We start from the raw sequence: 5,586 nt of genomic DNA, 5'->3' as shown, positions 1-5,586 counted from the left end.
TCCATTGGTAGTGCAGCCCCCCTGTTGGGAAGAGGCTTGTGTTCCTGGGAAACCATGACAGGACTGCTGTCCCCTCACCCCCTCGCCACACCAGCAGCAAGGATGGGGATGTAGCCAGAGGCCAGCTGGCAGGACCCCCTTAGGTGAGAGGCAGGAAGGATGATTATTTCTCCCCTCTGGTGTCTGGTGGATGGGGCAGGGAAGGAGCTTGTTCCGCTGCTTGCCCTGTGCAGAGAGAAACTGCTGGAGGTGGTGGTTGGGGCTGGCAGACCCTGTCTATGGTCTCCCCAGGAGCAAAAGTGGGAAAAGCCCCCTGACGTCTTTGCTTCAGGGGGCCATGTCAGCTGGCATCTGGCCACATCTTCACCCCTGCAGCAGCAAGGGGGAAATGCCAGGCACACCTTGGCTTGGGTTCATGCCAGTGGGACAGGGAGGGGTGAACTAAATCCTTTCTTTGGCCAATTCACTTGAGGCTACTACTGGGGCTGGACATGCCCCCCCCCCCCGCGAGCACAGCTTCCCTGCAGCTGAGGGCTCACTCTAGCATCTTATGACTTCTGGCCTGAGCCACTGCAGGCATGTGCCTGCATTTCCGGAGTCAAAAGTGAATATCTATTCACTTGCAAATTGGTTCAATCTAGGCAGGTTAGACTAGCCTGCAAGGACTGAATTAATTCAGACTCCAGCTTTTTGAATGTCCATCCCTCCCTAGCCTCTTAGTTTTCCTGCTGGCCTTTTATCTCTAAGTGATTTTCTCAGTTTCTCTGCATGCTCAATCCTTATTGGTTCAGTTTTTGTTTAGTTTCTTTGTTCAGATGCCTCTATTTCTGTGTGATTTTCAATCTCCTCTGTCATTTCTTGTTGCTTTGATGTTAGCTCGGTTTCTTTTGGTGAATCCTGTAATGCTGCTTCTTTTTTCCTCTCTTAGAAGCTGCAAGTGTCGTCTGTTCCTTCTTAACTCCTGTTGTTCTGGTGTGACTACTTCATGAGATCTTGGAGCTACTTAGTGGGAAACTAGTGCTTTTTGTTTCCACATTCAGACATCTGAAATAAGCCCTGTATCTTTTTTTGTGCAGCTGTGATAGCTCCCTTGAACCCCTGTCCACAGTACCATTTTTGTTTGAGTTTGTTGATTTTTTTAAAAAAATGTTTTCACGCCTTGCTTTTCATTTTGTTAAGCTTCATCCACAAGATTTGGCAGTCTGGTTTTTAGTTTTCTGCTAAACAGCATTTCTGCAGAGGACAAGCCATGTTTCATTGGTGTTGCCCTGTAATTCAAGAGTGACAGTTAAACATCGCCGTGTGAATCTAGCTTTTTCAACAGTTTCTTCACTATTTCTACTTTATTTTCCACTAGACCATTGGATTGTGGGTATTTAGGACTTAAAGTGCTGTGATGGAATCCATATTTGTTTGCAAACTCTTTAAAATTGTAACAGTTGAATTGAGGTCAGTTGCCTATTTTCACAATTGCGGAATCCTATGTCTAGCAAAAATCGATTTGATGTGAGTTATGACATGGTTTGCTGTTATACTTTCAAGCAATGCAATTTCAGGATAGTGAGAATAATAATCCAGCACTAATACTTAATTTGTTTCTGCATGCATGAATAAGTAAAACCCCCTTGATGCCACAGAGCTACAGACTCCTCCATGGCCATCATGGGTTCTTTTCTTTGTGCTAATCTTTACTTTAGGCACAGTGTACAAGCCTTTATAGCATCTTCTATGTCTTTATTTATCTTGGGCCAATATACAGCACCCCTTGCTCCCCTTTTGCATTTTTCAATGCCTAGGTGCCTTTCATGTATTCTCTTTAACATGTCTTTCTTTAGCACTGCTAGAACAACAGGTGAGTCTTTGAACAAAATGTCATCCAGTACTGACAGCTCTTCCTTGACCAGAGAGTAGGGGCTAGGTATATGTTTTCTAAGCCAACCAGCACAAATAGCTGTTACCACTTTTTGCAAGGCAGTATCCTGAGCAATAGTTTCTGCAACTGGTACCCATATTTTATCTGTGACAGGAATCACTCTTTTAATGAGATTAACATGTACAATGTCTGAATCTGGAATTCTGTCATTGTCCGTTGTGTCATATGCTCTGGACAATGTATCTGCAATAAGTAGATGTTTTCCTGGCAATTACTATATGTCTAGATCATACATTAGTAGTTGAAAGAAAAGTCTCTGTAATCTGGATGGCATGTCTGATAAACCTTTCTTTGCTATAGTTACCAAACGTTTATGATCAGTTTCAACTATCACAGGCTTCCCATGGATGAATGTATGGCATTTATTATAGCCATACAGGCAGTCCTCGGACTTATAACACAATTGGTTTCTGAAAACTGCATCTTAAGTCAAAACGTAACTTGGAACCAATTTTCCCATAGGAAACAATGTTTTAAATGGGGGATTGGTTCCTGAACCAAGGCCTGATACACTCTTTTCACCGAAAATAACCCAGAATTTTGTACTCAATCAATTAGAGATAAGTAACATAGCTATAATAATGTATTTATATTGTAAATAAAAGTCATATTGTTTTGGAAAGACTTCTTTGAGGTGACTTTGCTGGACTTTTTGAAGGTCTCTTGGTTGGACTTTTTGAAGGGTTCTTGGCTGGAGTTTTCTCAGGAGTTTTGGCTGCAGGTTTTTCTGGAGTCTTGTCTGCTTTCTTAAAGAAAGTGTCCAAGGAAGTTTGGACAGATGTTCTCAAAGGAGATGGGCAACACAGTGAACTTGTTCGCTGGCATTGCATGGCATCGGATCAAATGTTGTAAAGTTGAAACTGACATCAGAAAGTTGAAACAGGGTGTCAATTTCTAAACACTGTAACTTGAAATGTTGTAAGTCAAGGATTGCCTGTATACCTGAGCTGAACTTTCTAATTTGTGCATATAGACATTCTGACTTAGAGAGATGCATATGCTTTAGAAACATAGGGGTCTCCAGCTATCCCTATGTTTCTAAAGCAAACCTACTCCAATACCTTCCTTAGAAGCATCTGTTGACTCTTTAATGGGTCTTTTAGGGTCATAGTATTTTAGAACTGGATTTCATTATTTTTTCCTTCAAGTTTTTAAATTCAGCTTCATGTTCATGTTTCCATATCCACTGAGTATTCTTTTATAGGAGTGATCTAAGGTGTTTGGTCTTCTCTGCTAAGTTAGGTGGATATTTTCCTACAAAATTGATCATTCTCAGTAATCTTTCCACTCCTTCGTTATTTGTAGGGGGTGGCATGTTTGTAATGGCTTTAACTCTTGCAGGATTGATTTTTACCACTTTCTCAGAGAACTTTTCTTCCAGATATGTGGGTTTTTTTACCCTGAATTTGCATTTTTGTTTGCTCAGTTTCAAACCTTTTCTGTGAGCTCGTTCTTGGCCTTTCTTAGCCTCAAGTCATGTTCTTCCATAATATTTTCTCAAACTAATACATCATCAATATATACCATAGTTCCATCAAGGCTTTCAAAAAGTTGTTGCACCTTTCTGTGAAATATTTTAGATGTAGAACTCAGTCCAAAAGGAAACCTATGAAAGCAATACCTTCTGAAGGACGTATTGAAGCTACATAATCTAATGCTATTCTTTTCTAGGGGAACTTGCCAAAACCCAAAAGAGGCATCCAAAGTGGAGAAGTATTTAGCTTCCATGCTGCCAAAAACCTCTCCCCTGGTGGGAATGGGAAAATGCTCCCTTTTGATGTACCTGTTCATTTGCTTAGGCTCCAGACATGATCTCAAGAATCCATCATTTTTTTTCTATTATGACCAGTGAATGAAACTAAGCAGTTGATTGCTCTACTTTTTCTATTATGGCTATGTTAACTAATCTATCTAATTCTTTTTTCAGTTTCTCCCTTAGTATGGTGGGAGTATTTGGTTCTCTTAATTGTATTTTGTACTCAGTTGACAGTTTCCCTATGCCTTGAAACACATCATAAAACTCTTCTTTTATGTACTTGATTTATAGTCCCAGTGTCATCCATTCTCTTAATCAAACCTAGAGTTTTACATGTTCGTAACCCAATAATCGGCACTAGCTTTCCTGGGGCTGTTACAAACTGAATTTTCACTGTATTACCCTTGTGTCTAATATACAGTGCACAAACACCCTTGGTTGCAATCCCGGTCCCATTATATGCTCTGAATCTCACTTTATTATTCTCATAGTACACAGGTTTAGTTTTCATTTTTGAATAATGTTTTCTGGTACTACATTGACGTGTGCCCCTGTATCTAATTTAAAAGTTACCATTAGTTCATTTGTGTCCACTGTCCAGGGTGATTGTTCAATCCTCAGAAGAATTCATAGATTAATACATTTATAGATTCATAGATTTTAAGGCTGGAAGGGACCTCAGAAGATCATCAGGTCCAGCCCCCGGCACCAAGCAGGAAAGGTAACTGGGGGTCAGGTGACCCCAGCAAGGTGAGTGTCTAGTCTCCCCTTGAAGATTTCCAGGGCAGGTGATTGTACCACCTCTGGAGGGAGCTTATTCCACAGTCTGGACACCCTGACTGTGAAGAAGTTTTTCCTAATGTTAAGCCTGAATTGGTTTTCCAGGAGTTTGTGGCCATTACTTCTGGTTTTCCCCTGGGGTGCCCTGGTGAAGAGTTGCTCACCGAGCTCTTCATGTACTCCCCTAGTGTAGCGGTAAACTGCTACCAGGTCCCCTCTCAGCCTTCTTTTCCTCAGGCTGAGGAGTCCCAGATCCCTCAGCTTTTCCTCATATGGCTTGCCTTTTAAGACTCTGATCATATAGGTGGCTCTTCTTTGGACTTTTTAAAGCTTGTCCACATCCTTGTTAAAGTGTTGTTCCCAGAACTGGATACACTACTCCAGCTACAGTCTCACCAGTGCTGAGCAGAGTAGAAGAATCACCTCCTTGGTTTTGCTGGAGATGCATCGATTGCTGGAGATGCATTCCAGAGTATTATTTGCCCTACTGGCTACAGCATCGCACTGCCGGCTAATATTCATACTGTGGTCTATTATTACCTCCAGGTCCTTTTCATTCGTGGTGCTAGTTAGTTTGGTGCTGCCAAGCTTGTAGGTGTGTTGGGGGTTGCTCGTCCCGAGGTGGAGCACTTCACATTTCTCGACATTGAACTTCATCAGATTCTGATCTGCCAAGCTTTCTAGCCTGCCTGTGTCTATAGCTTATCTGCAAACATGACCACACCCCCCCAAAACTTGGTGTTGTTCACTAACTTGGTCAGTGAGCTCTTCATCCCCACATCAAAATTGTTAATAAAGATATTGAAAAGTGCTGGACCAAACACTGACCCCTGTGGGACATTGCTGCCCACTTCTCATGAGGATGACACAGATCCACTCACTACGACTCTCTGGGTTCTATCCTGCAGCCAGTTTCTCACACACCTGACTGTCTTGGAGTTAAGCCCACAATCCTTCAATTTGCTTGCAAGGATATTGTGGGATACTAGATCAAAGGTCTTTTTGGAAGTCAAGGTATATTTGGACATTTAGTATATTACAAGGTATATTTGGACATTTTGGAAGTCAATGTCAACCTGCTGTCTTGTGTCCAGGTGGTGAGTTACCTGGTCATAGA

The sequence above is a fragment of the Gavialis gangeticus genome, unplaced genomic scaffold, assembly GCF_001723915.1.
Source record: "Gavialis gangeticus isolate Ggan-Ray unplaced genomic scaffold, GavGan_comp1, whole genome shotgun sequence".
NCBI lineage: Eukaryota > Metazoa > Chordata > Crocodylia > Gavialidae > Gavialis > Gavialis gangeticus.
Note: the sequence above shows the minus strand (reverse complement) of the source record.